The sequence below is a fragment of the Odocoileus virginianus genome, chromosome 1 (genome assembly GCF_023699985.2).
Source record: "Odocoileus virginianus isolate 20LAN1187 ecotype Illinois chromosome 1, Ovbor_1.2, whole genome shotgun sequence".
Classification (NCBI taxonomy): domain Eukaryota; kingdom Metazoa; phylum Chordata; class Mammalia; order Artiodactyla; family Cervidae; genus Odocoileus; species Odocoileus virginianus.
Window position 1 is genome coordinate 95,110,590 of NC_069674.1, and position 20,897 is coordinate 95,131,486.

General features: G+C 36.5%; 1 pseudogene; it reads right to left on the bottom strand.

Moving 5' to 3' along the window:
- Window positions 1-15,392, bottom strand: part of LOC110133942 (large ribosomal subunit protein uL6 pseudogene) — a 36,804-nt pseudogene extending 21,412 nt beyond the window's left edge.
- Window positions 15,393-20,897: the final 5,505 nt, after the last annotated feature.

The following is a 20,897-nucleotide window of genomic DNA, read 5'->3' on the forward strand; positions in this document are numbered from 1 at the left end:
TGGGCTTCCAACATGGCGCTAGGGGTAAAAGAATCTGCCTGCCATGCAGGACACAGGAGACATTGGTTCTATCCCTGGGCCGGAAGATCCCCCAAGAAGGAAATGGCAACCTGCTCCAGTATTCTTGTCTCAGAAATTCCATGAACGGAGGAGCCTGGTGAGTACAGTCTATGGAGTCACAAAAAGAGTCGGACACAGTTGCATTTGCATGCACTAATATAGTCCTTAAAGGTCAAACTTTAAATTATCTTAAAAATAGGTAACTCTTTAGGTAAAAAGTTGAATACTTAAGCTAAATATTTGTAAACCCTCACACATATAGTAAGAAAATTATATTTAGGTGGTTAGGTCTTAAATATTTAATGACAGTAATTTTCCAGCTTGATACAATACGTGATTCACATAAATACTTTATGACTAACAGTTTAGAGAAATGATGTTACTTTTGTAATTACAATTCACTTCTTTATCTTTTGATAGTGAGTTTTATTGAGTATGATTGAAAATATAAAATTCATAGGCTAATTCTGAAATGTTATTCCAATAAAGTAAGTTCACCCTTGAGAGGAATTTTACCAGAATGATAAACTGGTTTTAGTCAAGATGTGAAATCCAGGTCATTAGTCAAAAGTGATATTCTTCTTGGTTAGCCAAGAAGCTGTTGAAATTGGGTAAGCCAAGAAAAACTAAAATGTTAAGTGAATAGAGAATCAGGAACATGCAAAGCCTACAGTAGAATGTCTTGTCATACCAGCTAGGTAAGAAGTGTAAAAACTAACCCAGCAATAAGATTGCTGAAGAGAAGTCTTAACAAAATGTTCCAGCTGAGAAAAAGATATAGCAACCAGAAAAGAAAGCAGGCAGTACAAATTGCCTCTGAAGCAACTTTTACTGCCTCCAGAAGGAAATGTTTTCATGGCTGTGGCATTTTTTTTTTTTTTTAACCAAAAGCAAAATATTCACTCTAGAAGTTTGGCACTCTCAAATGCCTCTTCTGGGAACACAGATAGGTAAAGATTTTCTAAATATCAAATTCATAGCACATAAAAACTTTGCAGGCAAATGTGACAATATTTTATGATGTCTGCCACACATGCAAACTTTACAAAATAGCATGAATATACAAAAAAGATTTTTCCCTAACAGTAATTTTTGACGACAGTGATTAGAGATTATTTTAATAAAGAACCTAAATAGTCAGCAAAAGACAGTTGGCTAAATTGATTAGGGCAATGCTATGTAATCTTAAGAACTCCTTTGAAAAACTCCATTAAATTGATATATGTACGGACAAAGATGACTATCATGTATGGTGAAAAATGCAAATTGCACAGCTAAGTGTATAATGTGACTAAGTTATGTATTCATATAACTACACATATATACTTGCATATTTATGATTGCATATATTTGTGTGCATAAATTATAGATATTGTGTATACAGATATAGATGTTCAGAGCAGAGTGAATAGGTAGATATTGAAATGTGGGGTTGTGTTTTGCATATTCAGTGTTTATCTCAGTCAAGGTTGAGACAAGATCTGAAACTTTTAACTTTCCCCTCAAATGATATTTATTTCCTAAAGCTTTAGATAACTTTTTACTTACAGTATTGTAGAGAAAAAGAAGGGAAAACAATGTATGCAGCGTAGAAAAATAATTTAATAACCCTCATGGGACATTTCTGTCTTCTTACTCAATTCTCTTACTTGTCATTTGTCTTCTCCCCCTCATCTTCGTCTCCAATCTCTCTCTCTCTTTTCCTCATTCTCTTTCCTTCATTTTCTCTCTCTCCTTCTCTCTCTTATACACATACTCTTTCCCCCCAAGGCTCCTTTTTCATCCCCTCCTATTAGTCTCTGAACCATTATGTTTTAAGGATTTTTCATTATCTCATGTACAGGAACAATGGGTATAAATAGGTCATATTTCATAAATGGTTATCTTCCATAAATGGGAAAAATAACATTGTAATATATAAACATAAACATGTTTTAGAAAATCATGGCATGATATTCACCAAGCTATTGATAATAGTTATAGAAAATTTCGGGGAGTACAGTTGAGAGCAGGAAGACTCATAAACTATATATACATGCATGCCTGGCTTGTTCATATGTTTGTAGCAAAACTACACTATTTTACTTTGCAATAAAATACACTATTTTGTATTTTTGTGTAAAATAAATACTTTAATCCATTGTTTCCACTCATCTGTGTCATTCTTATGGGCTCCTATCCTATCTTCTACCTTTAATCTTATCTCTTTCAATATACTGTTAGTGGTATAACCAGCATGATTATTTTTAATGCAAATTTGATACTATTGCTCATGTTATACTTCTAAATGAATTGTTTTGATCTTAGGATAAAGGTCAGCTTTCTTAAAAGAACTTATAGTCTTCTTATGAAATATTATTATCTTTTTCCTCTTTAGCTTCATCCATTGTCTTTCTATTGTCATATTTTTCACTTTAGTTCTTTTAAAGGTCAGTCCTTTCTTCTATGATATTTAATAATTTTCTTCATTGCTAAAATTTCTCTTTCCCTTTTCTTCCAAAGCCCTCTATTTCCTACTGAAATTCTATTCAGTCTTCAGGATTATACCTAAATGCCCTTTCTTTTATTAATTCTTCTCTGAATTCAAAAGTCCCAGTAAGTGTAGTGTGCCTCATATCTATTCCTACAGCACAATGAATCTTTGCTCTTATCACCCTTATAACACATTACTCTTTTAAACTTTTCTATATTCTTCATTAGATACTAAGTTCCCTGAGAAAAATCATTCTATGCACTTTATTCAATGCTACATCTGAAATGCTTGGCTTGTAGGAGGTGTTAAAATAGATGTTTCAATAATAATCACTAAACCAGTTGGTAAGTAAATTGCATGTCTATCACTATTCTTGTAATAAATAATACATCAGACTTGCTCTATCAGCCAAAATGGGATAACTTGTATTAGACTAGCCTTCTCTTAAGAGCAAAGGTAGGGACTTTCTAGGTGGCCCAGTGGTTGAAAGTCTGCCTGCCAATGCAGGGGACAGAGGTTCGATCCCTGGTCCAGGAAGATTCCACATGCCATGGAGCAACTGAGTCTGTGCACCACATCTACGGAAACCGCACGCCTGGAGCCTGTGCTCCTTAGCAGGAGAGGCCCCTGCAATGAGAAGACCACGCAACACAAAGAGCATCCCTGCTCGGCACAACCAGAGAAATCCACATGCAGCAATGAAGAGACAGCACAGCCAAACATAAATAAAAAGAGCAAAGGTAAACTTTGAAAAATACAAAAAAAAAAAATCTTTTCAAAGCATAGAAAAGTGACTATGGTGCTCAGGATTTGAGAGACAAAGGTCCTAGACAGAAAAAAAAAAAAAATTGTATTGAAGAGGGCTCTCTATTCACCACTGCTTTTTTCCTCTGAACACTGTTTTTTTTGTTTGTTTGTTTGTTTCTAATTTACTCACAGAGCATAGCATTCAAGCAGAAAGTTGAGGCTTGGAGGGTGGGGCAGTCTTACTGAGTAAGAAAGTCAAGGTGGAGTTTGAGGCTCCAGTGAAGCAAGAAGGTACGAGCTAAGATGCTCCTGAGATATGGAAGCAATAAAGATGAGTCCATTATTTTACACAGTCTCCCTCAAGGAGTTTGGGTTTCCTCAACTGTACATGCACAAAGGAAGTATTTAAAAGGCAGCTGCTATGAGGATAAAATAAGATTTGGAAAATATTATGGTGTTAATGAGACAAAAATTGAGTTTGACGTCCAGCAAAGAAGGAGAACATTTCTAAATGCTTCTGAGATCTTGAAATTATCTCAATCACTTGTTGGACAAAGACAATTTTATTACTAGAGGAAAATTAAATGCTATCCTAGACAGGCATACTTCATCCTCATTACCCAAGGATTTCCTACTTGTAAATTTGCTTATTCATTAAAATTTATTTGTATCCCCCCAAAAAACCAGTGCTTATGCTTATAGTGTTTTCACAATAATTTGTGGACATGCACAGAGTGGTAAAACTTTTACATTGCCCAACACCTATATTCTTAACTGAAGTCAAGCAAGGTAATACTCTGATTTCTTGCTTCAGCTCTCAAATTACAGACAAACTTCCTTTCTGTGAAAATGTTTTTGTGATTTTTTGTTTTCTGTGATTTCTTTTTTAAAATGACCCCCAAAGCACATAGCTGAGTGCTGTCTAGTGCTTCTAAGTGTAAACAGGCTATATTTGCCTGATGGAGGAACTGCACGTTAGATAAGCTACACGTAGGCATGAGTTACATTGTTATTCCCAGGTGGTACAGCGGTAAAGAATCCGTCTGACAATACAAGAGACATAGGAAACCAAGGTTCAATCCATGGATTGGGAAGATCCTCTGGAGTAGAAAATTGCAACCCACTCCAGTTTTCTTGCCAGGAAAATTCCATGGACAGAGGAACCTGGTAGGCTACAGTCCATAGAGTCTCAAAGAGTCGGGCATGATTGAGTACGCACTTATGAATACTGTGCCATTGGCTGTGAGTTCAATGTTAACGAATCAACTATGTATATTGGATATTGTTTTCTTTCAACAGAAACACACATAAAACAATATTGTATATATAAAGAATCCACCTGCCAATGCAGGAGGCATAAGAGATGCTAGTTCTATCTCTGGGTCTGGAAGAAATCTTGGAGGAAGAAATGGCAACCCACTCCAGTATTCTTACCTGGAGAATTCCATGGACAGAGGAGCCTAGTGGGCTACAATCTGTAGATTCTCAAAGAGTTGGACAAGACTGAAGTGACTTAGCATACACATATCCGTGTACCTTTAGTATCTTGAGAGTATTGTGACAAAGGCCCCCAAGAACCTAATTTTGTATTTCCCCTAAGAACATTGGTTCAGTGTTCACTAATTCAGTGACTCTATTGAACACAGCTATCAGAAATAGTGAGAATTGACAGTACCACGATTCACATGCCCTGAAATTTTTTGTATAAAACATTAGGTATTTATTCAAAATTATAAGTTGAGACAGGAAAATAATCAAGAAACTAGAAGTAAAAAAAATATATATATAAACACATACTAACATGAGACTCTTAGATAATCCAAATATTGCAGTTATCAGAGAACATAATTTTGTTATGAATATTGACTTTATCATGATTATAATAATAAACACTGGGAAACCTATATAATACTCAACCATCCCCTATGAGTACCTATAGACTTCATTGTGTTAATGGCACTTTGCCTAACAGTTTAGAAGGTAACACTTAAAATAACGATATTAAATTGCCCCTATAATGTAAAAAAAACAAAATGTGAATAACAAGCTGGAATTCATAGATAATAATTAAATAGAAACTGAAAATTTGAAAAATAAATACATAATTAATAGATGTATTCAAGAGCAGACTAGACACAGCAGAAGAACTAGGTAATTGAAAAGGTGGTGAGTAGAAAAGTATCTAGATTGAAGCAAATACATGAATAAAGAAATGGAAAATACAGAAAAAGAGATATATTGGGTATAATAAAAATTATTTTGAAAATTTTAAAATGAGATGAAAATTTTAAAAAGAAAAATATAAGTATATTGGTACTAAGAAAGAAGAAAGAAAGAAAACAAACGAACTCAGTCGTGTCCAACTCTTTGTGACCCCGTGGACTGTAGACTGCCAGGCTCCTCTGTCCATGGGCTTCTCCAGGCAAGAATACTGGAGTGGGTTGCCATTTCCTTCTCCGGGGATCTTCCCAACCCAGGGATCAAACCCGAGTCTCCCGCATTGCAGGCAGACGCTTTATCCTCTGAGCCACCAGGGAAGCCCATATTGGTACTAATTGTAGTATAAAATGTAGTAAGAGAGACTAAGAGGCAGAATATTAAAGTAGGTATTGGTCAAGATTCTAAGTATTGACCAAAATGATGAATCATAACTTGTCACACATAACAAACATTCTTTGAATTCCAAACATGATCAGTATTAAAAAAAAAAGAATTATACTCAGGTACATACGTCATGGTAAAACTGCTATAACCCAGTGACTAAGAGAAAAATGAGAGAGGCAAATGAAGAAGGAAGGGATCATTGTCAAAGGGCTAACAGTGAGAAGAACAGCTGCATCTTTAAAGAGAACATTGCAAGCCAAAAAACTATGGAATGAGAGCTTTAAAGGACAGAAAGGGAGTAAATGTCAACCTAAGATTTTTATTCAATAAAAATATCCTTTTAAAATGAATCAACAGTTTTAACATAAAACTTTTTTCCATTAAAAAAATTGAGAAAGTTTATTTAGTTGAAACTCATATGAGAGAAAAAAAAAAAAAACCTCCAAACAGCTTTGTAGGGAAAAGAAATGCAATTTTAGAAAAAGGTATTATAGTGTACAAATAAATAAAGGCTACCAAAAAGAGACATTTCCATATAAATCTAAATAAATTTTGACTGTTTAAAACAATAGTAATGATTTGTCACTATTTCAAATATATGTGGGGGTCAGGGAGATCTCCTGGAGAAGGAAATGGCAACCCACTCCAGTATTCTGGGCTGGAGAATCCCATGGACAAAGGAGCCTGGTGGGCTACAGTCCTTGGGGTCACAGAGAGTCAGACACGACCAAGCAACTAAGCACAGCAGCAGCAGCAAATATATGAGAGAGCAAGATGCACGGAAACACAAAAACCAAAGCAGAAAAGTAGGAATGAAAAGAAATTGTTAGAGATATTTATAACTATCATAGGAGAGATAAAAGTGCCTAAAATATACTCATATAACTATGAATGCTATAATCTCTACATTTGGTAATTCACTTCTAATAAATAATAAACAGTGAAATTGAAACTGTTAGAGATCTGAGTCTAGGTCATAATAGCTGATACAGTTTTTATTGGTTTCTCTTTCTCATCTCAGTCTATATTTCTCTAGGTGCTTTCCCCAGAAATCCAGGCATCATGCCATGGGGAAGCCACATACAATGTCCCTATATTTGTGTTTCTGTCATATTTCCACTTGAAATTTCAGCCAATAGGATCCTAGCATCAGTCTCCAAATATATATACACATATATGTAATATATTATATATATATATATATTAATAAAGTATTAGATGATTTCAGTCATCAGCACTCAAGTTGGCCCAGGTATTTCTGAATGGAGCAAAGACAAATTTGCCCCACCTAGTCTTACCTAAATGACCAATTTCTAAGGAAAATGAATGTTGTTTTTGTAGATAATAGAATACCAAGTGTTGCAAAGAAGAGGAGAACTGGAACTCACATAAGCTTTTAGTGAAAATATAAATTGGTACATCCATTATGAGATTCCCTGGTGGCTCAGAGGGAAAAGTGTCCACCTGCAGTGCAGGAGACCTGGGTTTGCCCCTGGGTCAGGAAGATCCCCTGGAAAAGGAAATGGCAACCCACTTCAGTACTGTTGCCTGGAAAATCCCATGGATGGAGAAGTCTGGTAGGCTATAGTCCATGGGATCGCAAAGAGTCGGACACAACTGAGCGACTTCACTATGAAAACTATTAGTAATATGTGCTACAGAGTAATATACAAATATCCATGACCCAGTATTTTGATTCAAGCTGTATGTCCAAATGAAACACACACACACACACATATATATATATAACATATATTATGCATATGTATGCTGAAAGACATACATGTGGCAGAATTTTTATAATATTTAGAAACTGGAAACAATCTATAAGTTGTCATGGGTAAATTAATTGGAGTTTATCCATACAATATAATACATTGTAATTCATATAATATGATATAATGTTACTATAACATAATATAAAATAACTAATGACACATTCATAAGCCAGATGAACTTTATAATCATGTATATATGATATGATTTTAAATATTGGAAATAGTATTTGGTTAGCATCCCTTTAAAAACAGAAAACAAGCAATCCTAGTTATTTCAAACAAAGTGCTTTTAATACAGGGAGTTAAATACAAAAGTAATGAAAAGGCTTAGAAAACAATAAAAGGAAACTAGGATACTCAGAAAACTTTAGAAAGTTTTTTTTTTTAATTAATTTAACCTGAAGTCCAAGACAGCTATGCTACTGAGCCTGCCTAAGGAACCACCACCAAGAATGTACAAAGGAAGCCAAAATGCTAAACAACCTGTGGAACTGCAGAAGTCCATTTATACTGCTGCTCTGGACAGAGCAGAGCCTCTAACACCTCGTCATGGAGACTGAGAGCATGCTCATGGCTGCCGTGTGATCAGTGACCACCTGTGTTGAGCTGCTGAAGCTGCCCCAACAGATAGCTAGGTGTCTGTCCTTGCCTGTCTCAATTATTGTTCCCTGAGACTCTACCAGGAGCAAATAAAAAGTGATTCTCCCTTTCTTCAAGCTTTTGGTCTTCCCAGTAGAAGAATTTAACCAGAAACCTACTGCCAAGGAGATCTGTTTAATCTTACTCCTAGCTCCCTGCAGTATGAAAACTGATGGGGAAAGTCATTTAGTTATGTCCAACTCTTTGCGACCTCATGGGCTGTAGCCCACCAGGCTCCTCTGTCCATGGAATTTATAGGCAAGAGTAGTGGAGTGGGTAGCCATTCCCTTCTCCAGGGGGGGGATCTTCCAGACCCAGGGATCGAACCTGGGTCTCCCGTATTGCAGGCAGATTCTTTACCACTAGTAAAGAAAGCCCCTCCTGCAATATACCAAGGAGGATAAAGTGCAGAGTAACCAGTACAGTCCATTCTGTTATGCCCATTCAACCAGGGGATTTACTATAGCATCAAAGTGTTGAAAAGGCTGGGAAATAAATTGTGTATAATAAAACTGTTCAGATATTAACATTAATAACTCAGGAAACTAGTTATTTCCCCTAGGTCAAGAGAAGTAAAAGGGAAAATCATATCACTCAGTGCCCACAAGTGCCATGCTCTTGAGGCTGATGGAGCCAGTAGACTGCCTGTGGGAATTAAGAAAAGGGAGGATTCTGATTCACCTAACCAAGAGAGTGGAGGTGCTATTCACTGAAACATGGAGTGTTAGAGAAACAGAATCAGCTCTTCTTGGCAGAAATGTAAAAAACCTACATTCCCATTGGTGCTGCAGTGGACCAGAAAAGTGAAAGTGTTAGTTGGTGGTATCTGACTTTTTTGTGACTCCATGGACTATAGCCCAACAGGCTCCTCTGTTCATGGGATTTCCCAGGCAAGAATACTGGAGTGGGTACCATGTTCTTCTCTAGGGGATGCTCTTGACCCAGGGATAGAACCCAGGTCTCCTGCATTGCCACCAGGAAGTCCCAAACCCACAGGCATAGCAGAGGGGAGCGTGCACAGCCAGAAAAGGTGAAGGACAGCTGACAACCTATACAAGGGAAAGGTTTTGCTATTGAAACTATATAAAATATTAAGCAATTAACATAAATTGGATTACTAGAAAGTCAATATTTTCATGTTAATTTCAAATCTGTAGCTATTAAAGTTTTTAGAAATATAAATATTAACAAGCATTTGAAATTATTCCAATGACAATGTACATTTATGTACACAACAATAACCAAATTCCATGCAGGTTGCTGAGACTAGTGTTTGCCCTAGAAATTATAAACAGAACTAATGTGGAAATTTAAATATAAACACTGCGGGTCAAGAGGTAATATGAGATACTTAGTGGTTTCACTAGTTAATCTCCATGAGAGAGTAAATATCTTTAGATAATGATTTAAATCATGTCCCTGAACAAGCAGCTCTATGATTTAAATATCTAAAATCAGCAGTTTTCCTGTTCATTTGCATTACCCAGAAAGACTTCTTCCTGCTCATAAAAACACTTTGAAAGTAGGTCTTTCTGACCTTGAATGTCTTTTAAAACTATTATTCTATGATATTGGGCACTATCATCAGCATAAGACACGACGTACCATGTCAACTGTATTATCTCCACAAGCATTTATTGAAAACCTACTACCTTACTATGCTCCATCTGTTGAGGGAGACAAAAATAAAATAGTAAAATTGATCAATCTTTCTGCCCATAAATATTTCTTTGTTTCTGTTTTTTGTTTTTGTTTTCATTTATTTTTATTAGTTGGAGGCTAATTGCTTTACAATATTGTAGTGGTTTTTGCCATACATTGACATGTATCAGCCATGGATTTACATAGATATTTCAATCCAGTAGATAATTGACTACTATTTTTTAAAAACTCAAAGGAAATCAGTGTAACTGATACCTGGATTGTAGTGTTTAGAGAAACTTCTCTAGTGTTCTTGCCTGGGAAATTCCATGGACAGAGAAGCCTAGTGGGCTACAGTCCATAGCCTTGCCAGGAGTCAGATGCAGTGAGCAATGCTAAATGAGCCTGGGGACATATCACATGGCTAAGGGAACAATACTGAAGATATTGATCTTAATATATTTATCTTTATCTTGAGAAAGATAGGATGATATTAAAGAATATTTAATTACCTAGTGTCAAGATCAAATAAGTGTGCTTTGAAAGATCACTTTAGCTGCATAGTTAGGCAGAGAGACATTGGTGGAGGTGACATGGACAAAGTGTTCTGGGAAGGAGGACAGATTGGAGAGACCTTTAGTGAGCAAAGGATTAAGGCTGGCAAGACTGAATGAACATCCACACCAAACACTAGAACAAAACACCTCATACCGTCTCACATGACTTTCATTCTCACTGTGACACCAAAAGGAGTTTCTTAAAGGCCCTCAGTCATACTCTCTCCAAAATCAACAGATATTTCTTGGTTTTCTTTCTTATTGTTCTCTGTAGCTATTAATAGGTTATCTGAGTCTCTCATACTTCTCTGATCTGATTGTTCCCGATATTGAGCTTTCTTGGAGGATTTACTCTAAGCCAAATCTTTGGCCAAGTTTCCTGTTTTCATTGATCATAACACTCACCCTAGGTACTATAGTTAAAACCTTAGACTTGTTTTGAGTGACTTTTCTCCTGTCAAATTGGTTGACAAGTTCTATTGACTATTTACATCTAAAATATCTCTTTCTCTCATACTTTTCATTTCTACAGTCTCATTCTACCTGAGTTAGTTCAGTCGCTAAGCCATGTCTGACTCTGTGGCCCCATGGACTGCAGCACGCCAGGCTTCCCCGTCCACCACAAACTCCCAAAGCTTGCTCAAACTCATGTCCATCGAGTCAGTGATGCCATCCAACCATCTCATCTTCTGTTGTCCCCTTCTCCTCCTACCTTCAATCTTTCCCAGCATCAGGATCTTTTCCAATGAGTCAGGCAGGTTGCCAAAGTATTGGAGTTTCAGCTTTATCATCAGTCTTTCCAATGAACATTCAGGACTGATTTCCTTTAAGATTGACTGTTTTGATCTCCTTGCAGTCCAAGGGACTCTCAAGAGTCTTCTCCAACACCGCAGCACAAAAGCATCAATTCTTTGGTGCTCAGCTTTATTAACGGTCCAACTCTCACATCCATACATGACCACTGTAAAAACCATAGCTTTAACCGTACAGACATTTGTCAGCAAACTAATATCTCTGCTTTTTAATATGCTGTCTGTTTTTGTCATAGCTTTTCTTCCAAGGAGCAAGCATCTTTTAATTTCATGGTTACAGTCACCATCTGCAGTGATTTTGGAGCCCAAGAAAATAGTCTGTCACTGTTTCCATTGTTTCCCCATCTATTTTCCATGAAGTGATAAGGCCAGATGCCATGATCTTCATTTTCTGACTTTTGAGGTTTAAGCCAACTTTTTCACTCTCTTCTTTCACTTTCATCAAGAGGATCTTTAGTTCTTCTTCACTTTCTGCCATAAGGATGGTGTCATCTGTATACCTGAGGTTGCTGATATTTCCCCCTGCAATCTTGATTCCAGCTAGTGCTTCATCCATTCTGGCATTTTGCATGATATACTCTGCATATAAATTAAATAAGCAGGGAGACAATATACAGACTTGACATACTCCTTTCCCAATTGGGAACCAGTCCATTGTTCCATGTCCAGTACTAACTGTTGCTTCTTGACCTGCATACAGATTTCTCAGGAGGCAGGTCAGGCGGTCTGGTATTCCCATCTCTAAGAATTTTCCACAGTTTGTTGTGATCCACACAGTCAAAGGCTTGGGGTAGTCAATGAAGCAGAAATAGATGTTTCTCTGAATTTTCTTGCATTTTCTATGATCCAGTGGATGTTGGCAATTTGATCTCTGGTTCCTCTGCCTTTTCTAAATCTGGCTTGAACTTCTAGAAGTTCTCAGTTCACATACTGTTGAAGCCTGGCTTGGAGAAATTTGAGCATTACTTTGCTAGCGTGTGAGATGTTCCAATGGTGTGGTAATTTGAACACTCTTTGGCATTGCTTTTCTTTGGGACTGGAATTAAACTGACCTTTTCCAGTCCTGTGGCCACTGCTGAGTTTTCCAAATTTGCTGGCACATTGAACACAGCACTTTAACAGCATCATCTTTCAGGTTTTGAAATCACTCAACTGGAATTCCATCACTTCCACTAGCTTTCTTTGTAATGATGCTTCCTAAGGTCCACTTGACTTTGCATTCCAGGATATCTGGCTCTAGGTGAGTGATCACACCACTTTGATTATCTGGGTTATTAAGATATCTGGGTCATTATCTTGGTCTTTCTACCTCACCTACTTACATTTCTATGGTACCTTCCTCCTCACTATTCCCACCAACTCCAAATCTACCCCTCTCCATTTCAGTTTACACATGATTGACATACTAGCTGTAGATAGCTTAATTCTGTGTTCAAAAATATATAATTTCTCTGAAAACAAATCTTCTACACCATTGACTACTATACAATTTTCTATGTCCCCTGATACTAACTACATTCCAATCTTGATGGAAACTGCCCGCTTATACTAGCCATTCTAAGTTTACCAGTCCATATGTCCACGTTCTGTAATACAGTATTATTTATGTTTTAAAAAGTACATGCACATATACCCATGAAAATATATGACAACACACGTTCCATCACTGAATTGAAATCTATGGCTCGGAGGAGAGGTGAAAGGGAGATATACTTTATTGTTGAATCATTTATGTTTTGTACTGTGCAATGTATTGTATGTCTTCAAAAATATTCAAATCATCCTTTCAGAATATAAAGATGAAATGGTGCCATTTTATCTCAATAGGCATAATATTTAAAGGTCAAATTTAATATTCAACAATATTCAGGCAGTGGAAATTATACCTGCCTTTGCAAATAAAATCAAGTTACCTTAAATGCAAAAAAAATTGTGCTAAGCAGTGTTAGGAAACACAGAGAAAATATGTGATTGCAGCCTTTCATGGAACTATTCCACCTTAGAAAATCTAAAACCAATATCATCCATTTAGTTTACTCCTAAATTGTACTGGACCCAAGATTTGCATTTATATGTAGTTAGTTGCATATGTGTGTGCACATGCTTAGTCATGTCTGATTCTTTGTGAACCCATGGACTGTAGCCAGCCAAGCTCCTCTGTACATGGGATTTCCCAGGCAAGAATATTGGAGTTGCCTTCCTCTAGGAATCTTCCCAACCCAGGGGTCGAATCTGCATCTCTTGTGTCTCCTGCATTGACATGCAGATTCTTTACCACTGTGCCACGTATTTACATGAAAGGTGAGCAGTAGAGTGAGATAACTACCCGCTATGCCAATCTATCTCCTTTTCACTTTTTCAGTATTTATTTGGTTTTGTTTATATTTTTAGATAACATTTCATTTTCCCTCTGGAAAATCAACTAATTTCTTTTGTAGTCTGAGATGGACTATGGTGTTGGAGAAGACTTTTGAAAGTCCCTTGGACTGCTAGGAGATCAAACCAGTCCATCCTAAAGGAAATCAATCCTGAATATTCATGGAAGGACTGATGCTAAAGCTGAAACTCCAATACTTTGACCACCTGATGTGAAGAACTGACTCATTGGAAAAGACCCTGATGCTGGGAAAGATTGAAGACAGGAGGAGAAGGGGACAACAGGATGAGATGGTTGGGTAGCATCACTGACTTGATGGGCATGAGTTTGAGCAAGCTCTGGGAGTGGGAAACGGACAGGAAAGCCTGGCGTGCTGCAGTCCATGGGTCTGCAAAGAGTCAGACACACCTGAGTGGCTGAATTGAACTGAGTCTGAGATGAGTTGATCCCAGCTGGCTCAGTTGTATGAGTTTCCCTAACAGGGAAACTGAGAACCAATTGACTGTGATCAATTCACTGATGGACAGAAAGTGGCAACATGTCAGTCCCTAGGGTTTTGCTGCAGTGTTTAAAGAAGCAGCAGGTACTCTTTCTGTGTTATTCAGCAAGTAGACTACAAGCTTAAAATTGCCCACTTTTTAAATTGGGTTGTTTGGGGTTTTTTGAGATTCAGTTGTATGAGCTGCTTATATATTTGGTTAATAACCCCTTGTTGGGCTTTCCTGATGGCTCAGATGGTAAAGAATCTGCCTGCAATGCAGGAGACCTGGGTTCAGTTCCCAGGTTGAGGAGATGCCTTGGAGGAGGAAATGGCAACCCACCCCAGTATTCTTGCCTGGAGAATTCCATGGACAAAGGAGACTGGCAGGCTACATTCCATGGGGTCGCAAGAATCAGACGTGACTTAGCTAACACTTTCACTTTTTCTTTCAACCCCTCTGTTATATCATTTACAAATATTTTCTCCCATTTTCTAGGTTATATCTTAGTTTATTGATAGCTTCCTTTGTTGTGCAAAAGTTTTTAAGTTTAATTAGGTCACATTTGCTTATTTTTGCTCTTTTATTTTGCCTTGGGAGACATATACCAAAAAAAAAAAAAATTGCTACAAATTATGTCAAAAGCATTCTGCTCATTTTGTCTTCTAGGAGTTTTATGGTTTCAGGTTTTACATTTCGGTCTTTAAACCATTTTGAGAAGTTGGGTTTTTTGTTTGTTTTGGTATATGGTGTGAGGAAATGTTCTAATCTCACTGTCTTTCATGTAGCTGTCCCGTTTTCCCAGCACCACTTATGAATGGGACTGTCTTTTCTCCATTATATATTCTTGTTTCCTTTGTCATGGATTAATTGGCTGTAGGTGCACGGACTCTCAGCATGCATCTATGATGCCCTGCGGAGGCATTACTACAATCAGGGATCCTGGTAGTGTCCGAGGTACTCCTTGATTATGTACCAACAATGACAGCTGCCTCCTTCTCCAGGCTCCGCCTCAGGACCTGGTTGCCTCGATATCCCACATCTGAGTCTTTTTCTTGGGCATGACTGCAGCAGACCCAGTACCACACTGTGATGTGGAGTGTGTGGGGCCAGAATGTTTGTTTGGCTCAGGCTGAGGTGTGCAGCAGGCGGTCTTGGGACAACCAGCAGCCACCAAGGCACACTTCTCCTCCTCATTGCCTCTGGGACTAGCCTGATCATCCATAAACTTGTGTTCCTCTCAGGAAGAGTCCAGGCTTCCCTGCAGCCCTTCCATCTGTCCCAGCAGTCCTCCAACCGGCCAAAGCACATTTCTTCTCTGTAGGACCCCAAGTCAGAGGGGTCCAACCTGTAGCTTGAAGTGCTCACTCCCCGGGGTGAATCTCTACCCATATAATCATCATTTTCCCCCCAGTCCCCTCCGAGAGGTACTGGGAGGTCCTGGTCCAATCACTTTCCTCCCCTTTCTATCTGACTATGTGTCTATCTTTCATACGGCCTTGGTTGTATACGAGTCCTTCTGCTGGTTTTCTGTTTTCAATGAGAATCATTTCACATGTAGATGCATTTTTGATGTATTCATGGTGGGAGGTGAGCTCCACATTCATTTAGCCCACCATCTTTATCCTGCCTAGTACAGTGCACTACTTTTCATTACATTTCTTTCAATTGTAATGAAATGTTTCATTAATTATTTATTGAAAAAATTATTTACAATGATTAATTCTGCATTTGTTACTCCTACAATGATTGATTCTGCATAGGTTATAAACTCAGCGACAGCCGGGATCACATCGATGCTGTTTTACTCGTCTCCACGGTCCCAGGAGATAGTCAAAATGAATCAAATATTGAATCAACTTCCAATAAATGTTAAAATGCTTGCAGAATTGTATTTCAGATTCTGTTGTACTAAACACATTCGAGTAATGTTGACAGTAAGTTGTCTCTTACTTTTGTTATTGTTATAAATTAGCTCAGTATTCTGTATAGAGATCAGCACCCAAAACAGAATGTCAAGATTAGAATTTCTGACCAAGTCACCTTGTTTGAGTCTCATCTTTAGTAAGAACAATCTGAAGATCAACAGCCACAAATGAGATTTTAAAATTATTCTAAAAGTTCACTGTTCAGAGAAAAGTCCCATTTTAAAAAGAAATATTATATATGCCTCTAACATGTTTTGAAATGTTAGCTTAAAAAAGGTGTAATTTCTAGTATTGTTTTCATAAATGTGAAGATACTTTGATCCTTGAAAATAGATCCATAAGGTTATATTTATTCCTTAATGCTTGCCTAAACTCCATTTATATAAATAATTTTATTTTTTGATTTTCAAATACCAAGTATTTTTCAATTATGTATGTCCTTATTGGGTTTGACTAAATTGTGATTTTTGGAAACAGAAATAAGTACCATGCTTCATGTGATAGCATGTTCACCATTTATTTCAGATAAATTTTGCTTGAACTTATATTTATTCTGGGAGTTAAGGAAGGAGAGCAGATGAATATTAAATGTATTCAGCATAAATACTGCAGAAAGATTCCTATGCAATTTGTTTGCACACTTTTAAAAATTTCAATATATAATCATAAGTGCTGATTGAATCTTTTTTCACTCAAATGAATTTTAATAATAAAACTCCTTTTATCTCATTATTCTTTATGCTATCCACCAAATACGAGAATGAAACTATAGAGAAAAAGCTTATTACCATCCAAATATTTCAGCATTAGCAAGGACCATTAGAATTTTACAATTTCTATAACACATTTGCTTATTTAAAGTTACAAGTAGAGTTTCTTTGCTTATTCAATGGATTTGGCACTCTTATCAAAAACAGCTGCCAAAGATGTTTATTTCTGGACTCTCAATTCTCTTCCATTGTTCTGTTTGCTTATAAAGACCAATATATATACATATACCCAACCACATTGTTTTGGTTACTGTAGCTTTGTAACAAATTTTAAAACTGGGAAGTGTGAGTCCTCCAGATTTGTCACTTACAAATATTATTTTGATTATTTGGACTCATAAGTTCCATATGAATTTGAGAACCAGCTTTTCCACTTAAACAAAAAAATGTAAAATCATTAAAATTTTCAGTCTTTCATAATTGTAATGTCAGCTCTGCTGTGTCATGTTAAGTTACTTCAATTGTGTCCAATTCTATGTGACCCCATAGCCTGTAGCCCTCCAGGCTCCTCTGACCATAGGATTCTCCAGGCAAGAATATTAGAGGGGGTTGCCATGCCCTCCTCCAGGGGATCTTTCTGACCCAGGAATCAAACTGGCCTGTCTTAAGTCTCCTGCACCAGCAGGCAAGTTCCTTACCACTAGTGCTACAGGGGAAGTCCCAATGTCAGCTGCAGGTTTTTCCATATAATGTTTTTTGTCATGTTGAGAAAATTTTCTTCTAGTTTACTGAATATTTTTACATGAGAGGGTACTGGATTATCTTAAGTGCCTTTTTTCTTTTTCATCAATTAAGATAATTTTTTTTTTTCTTTTCTTCATACCAGTAATGTGATATATTACATAGCTGTGATTTTCTTATGTTGAATCACTTTAATTCTAGGATAAATCCCACTTGGTCATATTATGTAATCTTTTTAATGTGATGTTGGATTCAGTTTGCCAGTATTTTGTACTTATATTTATAAGAAAAATTGTAATTTTCTTTTATGTCTTTAACTGGCTTGATATCACAGTAATGCTGGCCACATAGAATGAATTAGGAAGTATTACCTTCTTTTCTATCAAACATTTTGTAGAAATCACCAGTAAAACCATCTGGTCCTGGACTTTTCTTTATTTAGAGACTTTTGATTACTAAACCAATCTCTTTGTTTCTGCTCTGTTGAGATTTCTTTTTCTTCTTAAGTCAGTTTAGATTTAATTGTCAGTATAGTTTGTTTTTAAGAATTTGTTGATTTCATCTATGTTCCCTAATTTGTTGACATACAGTATTCATAAAATTCCCTTATAATCCTTTTTACCTTTGAAAAGTTGGAGTTAAGTACCCACTTCCATTTCTTGCATTAATTATTTGTAATGTTACTAAAAAGTAGTATTCAACAAAGTCTCAATTTTATGTTATTCTGTCCAGTAAATATTAAAACAATTAAGAACTTTTATTTTGTCATTCAGTGATGCAAAAATATATGATATTTTTACCTCAGTATTCCTAAGGAAATCATCAGAAATTCATATATTAAGTGAAAAAGATGTTTGTTTCAGAATTCTTTACAATAGTAAATACTTATAATCTAAATTACCAGCATTAGGTAATAAATAATACTATGGAATCTCTTTGAAATGAATTATTATATAAATAACAAAAATGTAACATGATAATGTATTTATTGAAATGAAAAATCTCAAAATATATATTTAAAAAATTGAAGGAATACAAAATGTTGAAATGTTGTATAAAATACAGAGGTAAACCTAAGTTTTTGAAGATGCCATGGGACAGACTTTCTGCTCTGATTTTCCTAGATCTTACTGTCAGAGAGAATTCCAGATGAGCTAAAGATCTGAATTCAAGCTCTCTACCTTTGGGAGAAAGAATTGAGTCAAATGAAAAATACTGAATTTCCATAGACTTGGAATGAGTCATGGCTCTATGAGCTGGCTAACCTATTTTAGCTTGTGCTTGCCTAATTAGTATATCAGGTTATTGGAGGCACAGTATTTTCCCACATTTTCAAAATTATACCTTGTAAACTTTACCAGCCTCATTCAGTCCTTCAGAATAATAGTCCAAATTGAAACTGTGGGTAGAGTTGAATGAGTAGAGTTTCTTCAGTAGAAAGAGTTTGACTTTGGTTTATGCTGATTTTTAAAATTTTGAATACTTAATTGTTGGGATTTAAAAATGTTACTATGCCTTGAGGCCTAATGGAATGTAACACAATTATAATAAACAGAAACATAAAATTATCTAATTATGTTACATGTTTAGAAAAATGCAAAAATATGTTCTTATATAGATTGCATCAAAGCCAGTGAAGCTTCCAATGATCCTGCCTCAGGCCACAAGTCTCTGGGGTTATATCCTCCACCCTGAAGAGACAGATAAGAATGGCATATTATCTCACAGTTCTGCTCATTCTGCCGAAACTGCTCATCCCTTTTCTTCTTAGGCACCCTTCTGACATAAGCAAATCTAAACCTATATGACTGATGCTATTCCCACATTCATAAAACCCAGAGAACTTCCTTCAAGAATGATTTAGATTTATTCTGCTAACAAATTTGTTATAATTTTTTAACTCTCCTTGTGAGTCCCAAGGAGATACTATGAAAAATACTTAAATAGTACTACTATTACTACTGCTGTTGCCACTACTAATAAAACAGCAAACATTGGAAATAATAAAATAAAGAGGCAAAAAAAGTCTTAGTCTGTATGATAGATACTGTGACTACCAAGCGTCCATCTGGTCTACTAGCTTTCAATTCTGGACCACAGAGAGCAGAGAATGAGCTATGTACAGTTTTTTCCTTTAAGAAACATCAGTGTTAGTATCTATCACACTTACAAAGCTCTATAGTGGCTTCTATAAGACCTGTAAACTGAAGAAGTCCTGCCTTCCAGTTGAAGACATGGTGCTTTGACACAAAGGCTTGTCTTCTTAAAGTACTTGAGTCAAAGGCCAAGAAAAAATGGCTTTTACTTAACTTGCCAAGGGAAATGCAGGTCTAGAATTTTATGGCATTCAGATGAGTCCAGGAATAGGGAGAGGTTCCTAAAGAGAGGCCGCAGAGATGACAGTGAAAACTGGGGCTGAAAACAGTGAACTTGTTCTAAAATTTTCCACTTTTCCTTCATCCAACTGCATTTAACATTCAAAGAATGAGCTCTCTAAGCCAGGGCTATGGACATTCTAATATAGTCTAAGACAGTATTTGTGTGATTCAATACTTTTTTCCTCATTTGTTTGCTCTGTTCATCCCCATAGAAATTTTGCAGGGTTTACATGAGAAGCCCTGTTGCAAAGTATCTGTTGTATATAAACCAAGATATCAGAACAGTATATCTGGCTGGTGAGGTCACTACATGGGTGATTGATTGGGATCATAGCCTTTCTAACCGCTCTGCAACAGCTGAGCAGTTGTTTAATTGACTGCTTCATAAATGGTTTCAAGTATCCAAACTGAATAGTGTGAGTTTAGCAAATTCACATCAATGTAGACAAAGAATCAAACCTAGGTGATTGATCTAAATGAGTTTGTACGATTTAAAGAAAAAGAAAGCACTAATTTTTGAGAAGTATTATATGTTTGTCATTATGCTGAGCAATTTGTTTCTCATTCAAAGCCTGTGAAGTAAATTTCTATCCCCATTTGACTCTTGGAAAATTTATACTCACAAGAGTTAAGAAGTATCTCTGAGGTTACATGCTTTTTTAAGTGACAGAACCCAGATTCAAACTGATCTGTTGCTTCCAAACCTAGTATTCCTTATGTCACACTGTGCCATACCATTTCTCACTAGCCAACTAGTTAACAGTGTTAACTGCCAACTCAGAATGGCATTATTAAAATGAAGATGATGGAGCTAAAGCCAAGTTTAGGAAGGTACATCTTTCCAGAATTCCCATTAGGAACAAAAGAGCAAAAGAGCTGATTTTTTAAAATACCATGAGCTAAATACTCGACATGCATTACCTCATTCCTCTAAGAATTCTATGTGCTCTTACCATCAATGTCCATCTTACAT